The following is a 16,025-nucleotide window of genomic DNA, read 5'->3' as shown; positions in this document are numbered from 1 at the left end:
GAGGCAAATGGCAAATAATGTAATGCGAGGGATAAGAGTTTGTGATGGGTACTTCGTATGTCTTGACTTGGCGTAGATCTCCACGGCAACGGCGCCAGAAATCCTTCTAGCTACCTATTGAGCACTGCGTTGGTTTTCCCTTGAAGAGGAAAGGGTCATGCAGTAAAGCAGCGTAAGTATTTCCCTTAGTTTTTGAGAAACAAGGTATCAATCCAGTAGGAGACCACGCGCGAGTCACCTCGTACCTACACAAACAAATAAGAACCTCGCAACTAATGTGATAAAGGGGTTGTTAATCCCTTCACGGCCACTTGCAAGAGTGAGATCTGATAGAGATGATAATAATTAGATAAATATTTTTTTGTATTTTTATGATATAGATTGAAATTAAAGATTGGAAAATAAAATACATTGGAAACTTGTATGATGAAAAATAGACCTGGGGGCCATAGGTTTCACTAGTGGCTTCTCTCAAGATAGCATAAGTATTACGGTGGGTGAACAAATTAATCTCGAGCAATTGATAAAAAAGCGAATAATTATGAGAATATCTAGGCATGATCATGTATATAGGCATCACATCCGTGATAAGTCGACCGACTCCTGCCTACATCTACTACTATTACTCCACACATTGACCGCTATCCAACATGCATCTAGAGTATTAAGTTCATAAGAACAGAGCAATGCCTTAAGCAAGATGACATGATGTAGAGGGATAAACTCATGCAATATGATGTAAACCCCATCTTTTTATCCTCGATGGCAACAATACAATACGTGTCGTTTCCCTCTCTGTCACTGGGATCAAGCACCGCAAGATTGAACCCAAAGCTAAGCACTTCTCCCATTGCAAAAAAGATCAATCTAGTAGGCCAAACCAAACAGATAATTCGAAGAGACTTGCAAAGATAAAACCAATCATACATAATATTTTTCATAGATAGACTTGATCATAAACCCACAATTCATCGGATCTCGACAAACACACCGCAAAAGAAGGTTTCATCAAATAGATCTCCAAGAGAATCAAGGAGAACTTTGTATTGAGATCCAAAGAGAGATAAGAAGCCATCTAGCTACTAGCGATGGACCCGAAGGTTTGAGGTAAACTACTCACACATCATCGGAGGGGCCATGGAGTTGATGTAGGGGCCCTCCGTGATCAATGCCCCCTCTGGCGGAGCTCCGGAAAAGGCCCCAAGATGGGATATCTTGGGTAAAGAAGGTTGCGGCAGTGGAAATAGGGTTTCGTGGTGCTCCTAGATGTTTTCGGGGTATGTGAACATATATAGGAGGAAGAAATAGGTCGTTTGAGCCACGAGGGGCCCATGAGGAGGGAGGGCACGCCCAGGGGGGTAGGCGCGCCCCTGCCTTGTGGCCGGCTCATTCGTTTCTTGACGTCCACTCCAAGCCCTCTGGATCACGTTTGTTCCAAAAAATCATGTTCCCTAAGGTTTCATTCCATTTGGACTCCGTTTGATATTCCTTTTCTTCGAAACACTGAAATAGGCAAAAACTGCAATTTGGGCTGGGACTCCGGTTAATAGGTTAGTCCCAAAAATAATATAAAAGTGTAAAATAAAGCCCATTATCATCAAAACAGATAATATAATAGCATGGAACAATCAAAAATTATAGATACGTTGGAGACGTATCAGATAGCGTGTGCGATAGTTGTCGTGTACGACGATGTTACGACGGTCCGACGTTTTGTAATCCTATCCGACACTCATATGACGATTAGCTAATCTTCTTAATGGTGAACCGTTTGTGATGGTCCGCGCATCATACATGTTCTATAATAGTGGACCGTTTGTGATGGGCCGCGCATCGTAAACATAGCACCACAAAATACCAACTGTGATGGCAAGGCAAACAGAAATGATTAGGAGTACTATAGGTGCCCTATCCCCGACGGTTTCTAGGTCGTGTGCGAAGGACCCCTATCACCCACACTCACTTGGCAACAGTTCGAAATGTCGTCGCGGAAAGGGGTTAAAAACCGTTTGTTTAGAACCGACGTGCACCAGTGTTGGTCTCACGACATGGACACATGCATAGGTATGCATGGAGTGACATGGCATTTTAATTCCAAAAATAAAAAATGATCAGAAAAACATGAAACCTTGGTTGATGTAATTTCATGCCACCAAGATGATGTGGTAAAGAAATTGGCATGTTTGACGAAAATTTGGACACACACCCCTCACAAACTGGAGCAACTCACTAGAAGGTTTCCGAGAGGGAACAATGCATGTTTGATGACGAACGGGAGATAGCTTCCTCTTATGGCCTTCAATTTTTTTTCTACGTCTAACATGCACTAAAACAACTGTCATGTGAAAATTTGGAAAATATCAGGGGTCATTTGACCTTTTAAAGGCATTTAAGTGATTTTCTAACCATTTAATGACCGTAATTCAAATTTGAACTACATCTACTTGCACCGCCTAACCAAAACGGTTTGAAAAATCATATTTTTGTGTACTTGTCTGCGAGTTAATTCCTTGTGCAGTAAATTAGAAGGAATTTTCAAACATACTGCACTACTGCAGGATGCTGCTAACGCGACACTATATTCAGAGACCCTTTGATGAAACTGTGTGTGATGCCATAATCGCAAACAGTGGTGTAAAAAACCGTCAAAAAGGTGCAAAACGTTTGTGATGGAGGATGCATCAAACACGGTTCAGATTTTAGTTGCGTGTGCGATTGAGGGCATATGGTTCAGTTCACTTAACCATTTGCAATGAGGAGGAACAAAAGAAATGGGCATCCAGATGAAGGTGTGTGTGATGTACAACTTACAGTTCACTCGGATGAACTGTTTATGATTAGGCAACACAAAAGAAACGGTCAGCCAGATCAAAGGTGTGTGTGATATACGACATGCGGTTCACTCGGATGAACTATTTGCATTGAGACATGAGAACAGAAACGGTTCAAATGAACAAGATGTGTGTGATACGAGGCAAACAGGTTTGTAATCGGAAATGTGTGCGAAGATCGATAACAACACAGACAATTACTGCTAACAAGTCGTGTGTGTTGTGAGCAAACGATTGCTGGTATACAATTGTGAGTGATTGATGAAAACATCACCGACGGGTTCCATTGTTTAGTCCGTGTGTGATGTGATTTTCTTTATCCGCACAACATCTATGCTTTGTCTACAGAGAATCAACATATATACTTAAAGTGACTACATTGCATAACCAAATTAAGCATACAATTACACAAGTGAGTACACACATAACATTTCCACACACCAAAGAAAGCAATTACATGCATACTAAAGTAGGAGAAATGAGGATCTAATCATCTACTTATCATTGTGACGACGCTTGCCATTGCTCTGCTTCCGGCTGGATCCTAGGCCATTTTGGGGAAGGAGACACTTCCTCATGTCAACGACCCTCCTGTACATATCGTAGCTCGTGTATGCCTCCATGGCTACGTACACGATGTGAGCTTTGTCGAGTTGCTCCATCCAGCCCGAGTGCGAGGCACGCTTGTCCTTGTTGCACGAATCCTTCATGTCTCTGTAGTAGGGGTCGATGATGGCCTCGGCAAGGTGAACCAGTGAGTCCTTCTCATGCTCCTTGCTGCCCCAGATCTTGTATTGGCCCTGGATGTCGACAATATTCTGGCAGGCGATGCCCTAATTCTCGAGCGCCTTTACATCATTGGTGATGTCCACCATAGCGAACATGTAGTAGGGGCTGTTGACAAACCTGGCGAAGCACTCGCAAGGCCTTGTGGCCAGGAAGTAGTGGTAGACGAGGACGTGGTGGTGCATGCACATTTGGGCGATGATGACATTGGGACGAGACCCCGCACGAGCGCGGGTGTACTCAAGGTCGAACCCGACCACCTTGTACTTCTCCGCGGCAAGCAACAGCTCCATGATGTGGATGGAGTGCTCCACCCAGACCGGGTCGTTGGTGTACACCACCGAGAGGTCCATGAACCTTTTGTGGGTGTCCACCATGGCAGGCATGGTGAACTGCTGCTCGGAGCTCCATTGGAGCCGCGCATGATACCCTCTAAGAATTTCTCGTGTTGGGTGTGCTTCTTGCAATGGTGGGGCGCGAACGAAAGGTTGAAGAGACACAAGGGTAGGTTAAATGGCCGCTATAATAAATGGGGGCCGGCCGGCCTGTAATCGTCACGTCTTGTCAGCGTTCATAGTGGAGGATTCCAGTGCACGCTTGACAAAACCGCACCGCACGTGTGGGCTCGAAGCGGCACCAAATGTATTGTCAGTGAGCCTATTCCCGCGCTACTGCGCTGTTTAACGCGCAAGCTTCCCGCCCGGCTAGTTTGGCCACGCATCGGCTAGAAGAGGGACAAATTGTGGGCGTTTATTGGCAAAAAGCTTTGTAAAAACGAAGTGTGTGGAATGACTTCGGTCATAAGTTAAACTATGGGTGATGAGGTCAAAGTGAAACAGAAGGGTGATGATAGACACTCGAGTGAGATAATTATTTCTACGCTCTATGGTGCACACGGTGGAAGAAACGAACTGTGTGCAATAATGTCGAAGATCGTAGTCGAGTTAGCTATACAAATCGTGTGCTGTGAGATCGACAAGGTAAACCGATTCGAGAATGGTTAATAAAATTTAATACCATTGCATATTAATGTCAAAATAGTGCTAGCAATATACGAGTCTCATATGATTCCATTTCAATGATTGTACCACAAAAGCTCAAAATGTTACAAGGTTCAAATTCCAGAGTTATATGGCTCAAATTCAAATATTACAAGGTTCAAACTGATACTAGAAATGAAATTCAGCTCATCAGCTGCAAACGCTCGCGCTGATTCGCTGAATATGGATATCAGAGAGGTTCAAACTAATATCATCGCTTCTAAGTCTGGCTTCAAAACCTCACAATTTTTGCAAAGGGGTCAGCCACTGAGAGGTCATGTATGGGGTTGACACGATGACTTCCGATTACTCTGTCATCTGAAGTTCCAAAATGAAATTCAGCATTTTTGGAGCCTACTCCATTCTGCCGCAGGCGCCGGCGCTGATCAACAATCCATTCATTTTTGCGAAATAAATGTAGGGCAAACCTCATTTCCTTCAGCACCCTTTCTCTGAAACAAAGAACCTAGCGAATATAATCTCCGGTAAGGTCCCTCGATAGGAGTTCAAAGTAATTTCTGAGGGATGCAGATCTAGGCATTCGACATGCTTGTCATATTGTATCACATTATCCACCATTGGGCCTAATCTTATCTGCAAAATAAGAAAATGTGTTAGTGCCTACATGCTGTTTTGAACATTACTACAGGACTAGCTATTTGGTTTGCATGATTTGTAAAATGCACTAACATGCCATCTTCGATCTGACATCATTAACATGGGTATTTGATTACATTCTAGAAAAATGTAGCCTTCTACACAAGAGGTTGGAGTGGATGAAAAGTTCCCAAAGAAAACTAGTACAGATGAATCCTAAGGAGAAATACTTATTGATTCTAACCATATGGATCAAGCAACCAATATGGAGGGGGGGGGGGACATCTATGTACTGAAATCGTCCAAAAGAACCTTCAGAAATCATAGTACATTGTCATTGTAAACTTGGAAAAAGGTGTCACAAATTGAACTCCCTTATGGTTAACATTTAACATGAAAGGAACATCACCCCGATATATAGCTTCTCCAAGCATGAAAAGCATCTCAGGAAACTGACAACTTGCTCAAGGTCGAGCCCGGTAGATTCTAGTGCCAAGACCTTCACTATGTGCGGTTTCAGGGTAAAGCTTGTCGGAATCATTTTCTGAATGATAGACGAACAAACATCTTCAAAATTATAAATAATGTTAATTTGTAGAGGGAGAGTTAGAAGGCGGCTGTTGTACCCGAATGGGTGTGGATCCCATAACAAGTTCGGAGCATTTGTCAGACGAGTAGCCCACCACTGTCAATTTCGGCGCAGAAATGACATTGATTCTTGTTGGACCTTCTTGATCAACTACAAGTAATTTCTCAAGTGTAGGTGTGTCCTGGATGACCATACCGTGGTACACATCTTGTGATGTCTTCCTGCCGCACCAGCAACACACATAAATATTCCGGAGAGTCATGGAGGTGATGTGGAAGGTACTCAACCCATTGATCACCTGAAGACGAAGGTACTCGAGTGCAGTATAGCCATGGAGTAGGCGCTCCATGTCACCCTTTGAGGGAGTCCTGGATTAGGGGGTCTCTAGACAGCCGGACTATATCCTTTGGCCGGACTGTTGGACTATGAAGATACAAGATTGAAGACTTCCTCCGGTGTCCGGATGGGACTCTCCTTGGCGTGGAAGGCAAGCTAGGCAATATGGACATGTGGATCTCCTCCCTTGTAACCGACTCTGTGTAACCCTACCCCCTCCGGTGTCTACATAAACCGAAGGGTTTAGTCCGTAGGACAACATACAATCATACCATAGTAGGCTAGCTTCTAGGTTTTAGCCTCTATGATCTCGTGGTAGATCAACTCTTGTAATACTCATATCATCAAGAACAATCAAGCAGGACGTAGGGTATTACCTCCATCAAGAGGAACCGAACCTGGGTAAACATCGTGTCCCCTGCCTCCTGTTACCATCCGCCTTAGACGCACAGTTCGGGACCCCCTACCCGAGATCCGCCGGTTTTGACACCGACTTAGGTGCTTTCATTGAGAGTTCCACTGTGTCGTCACCGTAAGGCTTGAAGGATCTTTTGATCATAAGTAGTGATGCGGTACAGGGTGAGGTTTTCCTCCCCGGGCAGATCTTTGCATTCGGTGGCTTCGCACTTCGGGCCAACTCGCTTGGCCATCTGCAGCAGATCGAGACCTACGCCCCTGGCCATCAGGTCAGATTCGGAAACATGAACTACACTGCCGACATCCGCGATGACTTGATCTTCGACGGATTTGTGCCCGTGTCAGGTGCGCTGCACAGTCACGACGAGCATGACGTAACTCTGCCGTCGTATAGTATTCGGGAGATCACATCTGCAACTACCCCAGCCATCAATCCGGAGCAAATCACGCCATCCAAGAGCGGAGGGATAGACCCCGCCATGGAGGCAGCACTCTCAGTGGCGATAGAGCCTGATACTGACTTCACCCCTTATGAGAGCCGTGTGGCCGAACCACTGGATTCGTCTCCGGCCATGGACTCCGAGCCGCCTGCATCCGCGCTCATCGATTCCGGCGCTGATCATGGAGTTCACCTCCGCGGATATCTTTCGACACTCACCTTTTGGCGATGTGCTCAATTCATTAAGGTCTCTCTCCTTGTCAGGAGAACCTTGGCCGAACTATGTCTGGCTTGATTGGGATGTGGACGACGAAGAAATTCGCTGCCCACCTACCACCCACTTAGTAGCCACTGTCGACGATTTAACCGACATGCTCGACTTTGACTCCGAAGACATCGACGGTATGGACGACGATGCAAGAGATGAACAGGAACCACCGCCCACAGGGCGCTGGACCGCCACCTCATCATATGATATATACATGGTGGACACCCCCAAAGAAGGCAATGGTCACGAGACAGCAGAAGATAACCCCTCCAAGAAGCAACCGAAGCGCCAATGTCAGTGGCGCCGCTCTAAGTCCCGTCATAGCAAAATAGTGATACCAGCACAGGAGGTAATAACACTCCAAATAGTGCCGAAGATAACCACAATCCCCCCCAGCACGATGTAGAGCGGGAAGATGAACAAGCTAGCCCTCCAGAGCAGGCTGCAGATGGAGAACCAGAAGAGGACAATTACATGCCTCTCTTCGAAGACAAGGTCAGGCTCGGCGATGAAGAATTTATCGTACCTGAGGATCCCGTCGAGCAGGAGCGCTTCAACCGCCGGCTTACGGCCACATCAAATAGCCTGAAGAAAAAGCAACAACAGCTTCGAGCTAATCAAGACTTGCTAGCAGACAGATGGATCAAAGTCCTTGCCGCCGAGGAATACGAACTCGAGCGCCCCTCCAAGAGTTACCCAAAACGCAAGTTGCTACCTCACCTCGAGGAGGAAGCATTGAAACCTCCATCACCAGTGTACGATGCGGCTGACCAGCCACCGCGTGGCCGAGCCAGAGAGGCGTTTCAGCCTGAAGTTCAGCCTGCACCCCGCCGCCACTCAATCAAAAATACCAAGGCCCGAGGCAACACATGGGACCTGCGAGACGTATTGGACAGCAGAGAAAAACTTGCAAGGTCAATATATGGGTCACGGGCACGCGCGCCAACATGGGACGATGATCGTCGCGCCGGATACACCAAAGGTAAATCCGGCCGGGCCGAATACAGCAGACAAGACTCATATGAACTGCATCATGATATAGCCCGGCACAGAGGCGCCCCACACCCCCTATGCTTCACTGGTGAAGTTATGGATCACGAATTCCCGGAGGGTTTTAAACCCGTAAATATCGAATTGTATGATGGTACAACAGATCCTGCTGTATGGATTGAGGATTTCCTCCTTCACATCCACATGGCTCGCGGTGACGATCTACATGCCATCAAGTACCTCCCACTCAAACACAATGGACCAGCTCGCCATTGGCTGAATAGCTTGCCAGCAGACTCCGTCGACAGTTGGGAGGATTTGGAAGACGCATTCCTTAACAACTTCCAAGGCACTTATGTGCGACCACTTGATGCTGATGACTTGAGCCATATAACTCAGCAGCCAGGGGAATCTTCTTGGCAATTCTGGACACGGTTCCTGACCAAGAAAAACCAAATTGTTGACTGTCCGGATGCAGAAGCCCTAGCGGCATTCAAGCATAAGATCCACGCCGAGTGGCTTGCTAGCCACCTCAGCCAGGAGAAGCCGAAGTCTATGGCAGCCCTCACAACACTCATGACCCGCTTTTGCGCGGGCGAGGATAGCTAGCTGGCTCGCAGCAACAACACCTCAAGGAATCCGGGCACTTCGGATACCAGAGATGCCAACGGCAGACCATGTCGTAACAGACCAAAGCGCCGCAACAACGGCGATAACAACGATGATACGGCAGTCAATGCCGGATTCAGAGGCTCTAGATCCAGTCAGCAGAAAAAGCCATTTAAAAGAAGTACTCCGGTTCCGTCCAGTTTGGATCGCATACTGGATCACTCGTGTCAAATCCATGGCACCCCCGACAAGCCAGACAATCACACCAACAGAGAATGTTGAGTGTTCAAGCAGGCCGGCAAGTTAAATGCCAAAAACAAGGACAATGGGCTGCATAGTGATGACGAGGAGGAGCCCCGGCCGCCGAACACGGGAGGACAGAAGGGGTTCCCCCCACAAGTGAAGACGGTGAACATGATATACGCAACCCACATTCCGAAGAGGAAGCGCAAGTGTGCACTAAGGGACGTCTATGCGATGGAGCCCGTCGCCCCAAAGTTCAACCCATGGTCCGCTTGTCCGATCACCTTTGATCACCGGGACCACCCCTCTAGTATCCGTCATGGCGGATCGGCCGCACTGGTCCTAGACCACATCATCGACATATTTCACCTCACTCGAGTCCTTATGGACGGCGGCAGAAGCCTGAACATGTTCTATCAGGATACAGTGCGAAAAATGGGTTTCGATCCCTCGAGGATCAAACCTACCAAAACCACCTTTAAGGGCGTCATCCCAGGTGTAGAGGCCCATTGCACGGGCTCAATCACATTGGAAGTGGTGTTCGGATCACCGGACTGGAACTTCGGATCACCAGACGAACAACATTTGCAAAATTTAATGCAGTACCACATTACGCATACCTCAAGCTCAAGTTGCCAGGACCTAGGGGGGTCATAACAGTAAATGGAAATAGAGAACGCTCGCTCCGCACGGAAGAGCACACTACGGCCTTCACAGCAGAAGCACAAAGCAGCCTCTTAAGGCAAACCACTAATTCGGCGTTACAGCCCCCGGACACCTTCAAGCGAGTCCAGAGTAAACTGCAACAGGATCGCCTGGCATGTTTAGAGCTCGCCTAGCAATTCGGGCCCCGTCCTAGTCCCAGTCAAGCGACAAAATCCGTTATGCGCGTATATAATTACGCACTGAAAATACCATAGGGGGGCACGATCAGGGCACGTCCCGCAATGCAGCTTAACCGCCCTAGGGGCTGTCTACCTTTATCATTTCTTTTCTCTTTCAGGGCCTAACTCTCTGGAAGCCCTTTCCGGCAGTACGATTTCCGGACACATTACGGGAAGGAACAACCAAGGCGGAAAGAAGCTAAGATGTACACGGGAACCCCCAGGTGGTCTCTAATAATAATTGATATACCCGCTTTCTACTATCCATACGCAGCTTGCCCTTGGGTAGGACATTTCGAATAGTCCTACTTTCTACTTATTGCACTACTTGTACCAGTAAGCTTCGATGTATTATTTAAATAACAATGCATATCATTAGTCTATTATTGCATTATTTATCTTTTTTTATATGTCCATTTACGACAATCTGCACCTGTACATTCGTGTACGGTCAGTATGCTAGGGGCTTTCGTTTACTTTCATGATAAGTCCGTACACTTTCGACAGTGTGGCACCCCAAACTTATAGCACTATATGCATCAGCCCCGAATCATGTCTTGGGTCAATAGTTGGGTTTTCGCGGCTCCCATGCTTTGGTACCTTATGTTTCGCTATATCGGCTAAGGTAGCGGTGGGAGAACTACTGCGATTGTGTCCCAGTTCTTTCGGACGAGCACCTCAATAGGGAAAGACCAAAACTGACTGTCATGATAAGGCGAGAGACTGGTCGCTATTTGAGAGGTCTCAAGTCCTTAAAGACTTTTTCCGCTTCGGGCGAGGAGTCGTCCTTGCCCGGCTTAGGCGTGTATAGTGCCCCAAATTCGGCCTTCCGAATACTAGGGGCTTCGCCAAGATTTAAAATTGTAGACTTCTATGGCTAAGTGAGAATGATGAAGCTTTATAGTCTGATTGCCTGGTTCGTTGCGCTGAACACCTCCCTTGAAGGACCCAAAACTGGGGTAAAGAGTGCTCAGGTTTATCCAGAACACCCCAGTACTAGTTACATAGGGGCAAAAGCCGACGACTGGCCAACTCTCAGATTTTATAAACGGCCGCACAAAAGGTAATATTTTAAATTTAAAAAGTGTTGCATAGCGCAGATGAACTTGTTTCACATTACAGGATCACATGAGCATGTTCATTCAAAAATTACATCCCTGGCACATTCATCCGCCACAAGGAGGGAACCCTTCAGGACAATCTCGTAATACATCTTGGGGTAGCGATGCTCCTTGCCCTCCGGCGGGCCCTCCTTCACCAGCTTCACGGTGTCTAGCTTCGCCCAGTGCACCTTCGCCCGGGCAAAAGCCCTGCGTGCACCCTCGATGCAGACGGACTGCTTTATGACTTCAAGCCGTGGGCAGGCATCCAGAAGCCGCCTCACCAGACCGAAGAAGCTGCCGGACAGGGGCTCGCCAGGCCACATCCGGACTATAAGGCCCCCCTCATGGCCTGTTCGGCCGCCTTGTAAAGCTTGACCAGTTGCTTCAGCAAGTCGCTCAAGGGCATTGGGTGTTCGGTCCCAGTATACTGAGACGAGAACAACTTTTCCGTCGAGCACCCCTACTCAGCTTGATAAAACTCCGCGGCATCCAGTACACTGCGGGGAAGATCTGCAAGCGCTCCTAGAGAGCTCCGAACTCGGTTAAGAAAAAGGAAAGTTTCCTTCACATGCTTGCTTTGCATAATGAATGCCTTACCCGCTGCTATCTTCTTAACCGCATCAATCTCCTGGAGGGCCTTGTGGGCTTCAGCCTTAGCGCTCCGGGCCCTTTCAAGCGCCTGCGCGAGCTCGGACTCTCACTTCTTAGAGTGAAGCTCCAAGGACTCGTGTTTTTTGGCGAGAGCCTCGAGCTCTTGCTACACCTCACCCACTTGGGCTTCTTGCTTCTCCCACTCGATGCGCTCCTTGGCCGCTTTGTCTTCGGCCTCGGACAGCGCCCTCTTCAGGGTCGCCACTTCGGTCGTGGCCCTTGGAAAATTCATGATGATCCTATTATTTTACAACCGAACTTCTTTTCAGAGTGTAGACAAGGAATTGCTTACCTTTTCTCTCCTCGAGATGCCTCTTGGTAAGGCCGAGCTCGTTCTCGAACCGCTCCAGGTCCTGCTTCAGTGCAGAGACCTCCGCAATACGTGCGGCAGCGACCAGCAGTGAAGCCTGCACATACACATAGACATATTCTGATTAGACTCCTGAGTCATCATTTGATCCTATATTCGGCATTTCTTCACGAACGCCGAACAGAGCATCAGGGGCTACTATCTATGCAGTAATATTTTCTTATATTTTGATTGCTTACCTCAAAGCCTGTTAGGAGGCTAGCGCAAGCTTCGGCCAGTCCGTTTTTAGTGGACCGAACTTTCTCGATCCCCGCACTCATGATAGTGCGGTGCTCTTCATTGATGGAAGCGCTGTGAAGCGCTTCTATCAAGTTGTCCGATGCCTCTGGATGGACAGAGGACACCGGCATGGGCGGCTGGCCCCCCTTAATGGGGGATCGCCTGCCGGAGTCCGGAACCATCGAAGGTTCCGGCGCATTGTTCGGCTGGGGGCCGAACTTGGAGCCTAGGGGAGTTTTACTGCCTTTGTACCCAGGGTCCGGGAGGACGCCTCGAGGCGCCCCCAGGACCACGTCCCCTCGGCTCGGTGCCTTTCGAGACAACACCTCGATGTTGTCCATAGGGCGAGGGGTGGAGGCGGTCGGAAGAGAACCACTGTTCATATTCAATGTGTCCAATGAACCGCTCGACGAGGATATGTCGAGATGAGCTCGAGAAGGACTGCATAATCATGTTCGGCATGAGGAGAAGCAGTGCAATAAAACATACCATGAATTACTATGGTGTCCGGATACTTACGACTTCGCCAGGGGCTTGACCCTGGGTAGCCACTCGTAGCCGTTGTAGGCGGCTGTCGTGGAGCAGTCCGGAGGGAGGTCCTTCCCTTCTTGGACGCTTTGGCCTCCCTGGTTGGGCCGGCCTTCCTTTTCTTGTCTCCCTGGCTGGGGGGAGAACTTTCCTCCTCCTCCTCCTCCTCCTCGTTTTCGTGGGAGGAGTGCGCGTCAGTGTCATCGGACGATGAGTCCGATACAACCTTGCGCCGGAGACCCTTTCAGGTCCCCGTGGCCTTCTTCTTGGTCTTCTTCGCCGGCACCTCATAAGGTGCCGGAGCCAACATATCCGTCAGGAGAGCATCTGCGGGATCTTCAGGTAGGGGGGCTGGGCAATCGAGTTGTTCCCTTGTCTTTATCTAGTCATGTTAATGGCATGGGAGCTTAGATCCCGCACATCATTTAACTGGGGCAAATAAATACCCTGTGAGATACAAAAACTTACCGGATTGGCATGGCGCTTTGCGCTGAGTCCGCGGTCCTCAGTGAGGGAAGGAGGTACCTCGGTGCCCTTGAAAAGCACCCTCCAGACGTCCTTGTGTGTCATGTCGTAGAGCTCCCGCAGCGTCTGGTGCTGGGCCAGGTCGAACTCCCACAAATTGAATGCCCGTCGTTGACACGGGAGAATCCGGCGGAAGAGCATGACCTGGACCATGTTGACAAGCTTGATTTTCTTGCTCACCATGTTCCTGATGCAGGTCTGGAGTCCAGTCAGCTCTACTGAAGAACCCCAGGACAGGCCCTTCTCTTTCCAGGAAGTGAGCCGCGTGGGGATTCCGGATCGAAATTTGGGGGCCGCCACCCAGTTGGTGTCGCACGGCTCAGTGATTTAGAACCACCCCGATTGCCATCCCTTTATGGTCTCCACATAGGATCCTTCGAGCCAGGTGATGTTAGGCATTTTGCCCACCATGGCGCCTCTGCACTCTGCGTGCTGGCCGAACACCACCTTTGGTTTAACATTGAAGGTCTTCAGCCACAGGCCGAAGTGGGGCCTGATGCGAAGGAAGGGCTCGCACACGATGATAAATGCCGAGATGTTGAAAATCCAGCCCGTAGTAGAACATGAGCCCACGGACAAACGGGTGGAGGGGAAGTCCCAGTCCATAGACGAAGTGGGTAAGAAAAACAACCCTCTCGTGGGGTTCGGGCGTAGGGATGAGCTGCCCTGTAACTTTGTGATGTTCTCTTCCGTGACGGAGGAGACCATCCACTTGCCTCTCGCTCCGGACATGCTTGGAGTGGTTTGAGAAGAAAGACGCGAACTTGGGTGCTGGAGCTCGAGTGTGCAAGAATGGGTAAGCAAGGAGGAAGAAGGCATGGGTAAAAAAGGGTGAATCCTTGTCCCTTTATAGGGGCGGAAGAGGCGATGCGCCTCCCCAGTTGCCTAGTAAAACTGCTTATTCCCCAAACGCCGTAATTGATGGCACGGTTGGGTTACCCACGCCCGTATTGAAGAGAATCCCATAATAAGGGGGACACAATATTTGCTTTGACAAGACGTGTCAAGAAAACTGGCTCGCGATATGTGCGGTGCTGGTTGAGAAAAACGGTTTGAATAATGACCGGGCCATGACATAATGTCGTGCTGTCAAAACATGTCAGTAGATTAGATTTGTGGAAATATTATTCTCTCTACGGTGGTATGTGGAACTTGTTTTGCAGAGTCGGACACAATCCTTGGGTTCAAAATCTTCCATGGAGTATTCGGAGGAGGAACCCGGCTTGCAATGCTGAAGACAAAACTGCACGCCGGACTCATCATCATTGAAGCCTGGTTCAGGGGCTACTGAGGGAGTCCTGGATTAGGGGGTCTCCGAACAGCCGGACTATATCCTTTGGCCGGATTGTTAGACTATGAAGATAAAAGATTGAAGACTTCATCCCGTGTCCGGATGGGAGTCTCCTTGGCATGGAAGGCAAGCTAGGCAATACGGATATGTGGATCTCCTCCCTTGTAACCGACTCTGTGTTACCCTTGCCCCCTCCAGTGTCTATATAAATCAGAGGGTTTAGTCCGTAGGACAACATACAATCATACCATAGGCTAGCTTCTAGGGTTTAGCCTCTACGATCTCGTCGTAGATCAACTATTGTAATACTCATATCATCAAGAACAATCAAGAAGGACGTGGGGTATTACGTCCATCAAGAGGGCCGGAACCTGGGTAAACATCGTGTCCCCTGCCTCCTGTTACCATCCGCCTTAGACGCACAGTTCAGGACCCCCTACCCAAGATCCGCCGGTTTTGACACGGACACCCTTTGTGAGGCATACGGCGACAAGTTTGAGGTGCTTCAGTCGTGGTAGAATAAGAGCGGGCCTGCTAGAGTCGCTTCCGGTTCTAGCTTGCCCCGCCTCCGCTTGTTGGCAGCCCGTTCTCCACCTTCGGAGTCTCCTTGTTAGCGGCGCTTTGTCATAGAAATGGGAGTACATGGAATATTTAGTTAAAATAGGTCAATAGAAAAGTGTATTGGTAACTATAAGTTATTAGGTAGGAATATAGTAAGAAAATGGAATAACAATTGGTTGCTTAAATACTACACAATTCATTTGACATTGCAGGGTAAGTCAACATATGCAGATAGTTGAAAAGAAAACTTACTTCAAACAAAGTCTGGACAGATAATTTTGTCTAGGAAGTTAGCATATATCTCATGACCAGGCCCTCTTATGTGCAGTGCAATTTAGTGCCAGCTTTCAGTACATAAAACATTGCAATGTCATTCCAAAAGCCAGTGACAAAATAGGAGTCACCACGTTCATCAAGTATTACAGTAGCAACGATTGTAAATCCATGGTTTGTGTGCAGTATGACATCCATGGAGCCTTGATGTATGTAAAGGGGAAAATTGTGCAATACATAATTTGTTGCATAGCGAGGGATGTTCTGCAAAAAATGGTAGGATTGTTAAAGAAAATATGGTAACATTCAAATACGGGCCCAAATTGAAAGAACTCTACAACAGTTGAAATCGAATGACAAAAATCTATAATTAAACAGATAGGGTAAACATGTTGTCATGGAAAAATGAGAGTAATCGAAAGAACAATACATCATTAATTTGCCTAATATAAAAAGAAGAGGAAAAAAATCCCCT

The sequence above is a fragment of the Triticum dicoccoides genome, chromosome 4A, assembly GCF_002162155.2.
Source record: "Triticum dicoccoides isolate Atlit2015 ecotype Zavitan chromosome 4A, WEW_v2.0, whole genome shotgun sequence".
In the NCBI taxonomy this organism is placed as follows: domain Eukaryota; kingdom Viridiplantae; phylum Streptophyta; class Magnoliopsida; order Poales; family Poaceae; genus Triticum; species Triticum dicoccoides.
This window is presented reverse-complemented; position numbering follows the sequence as displayed.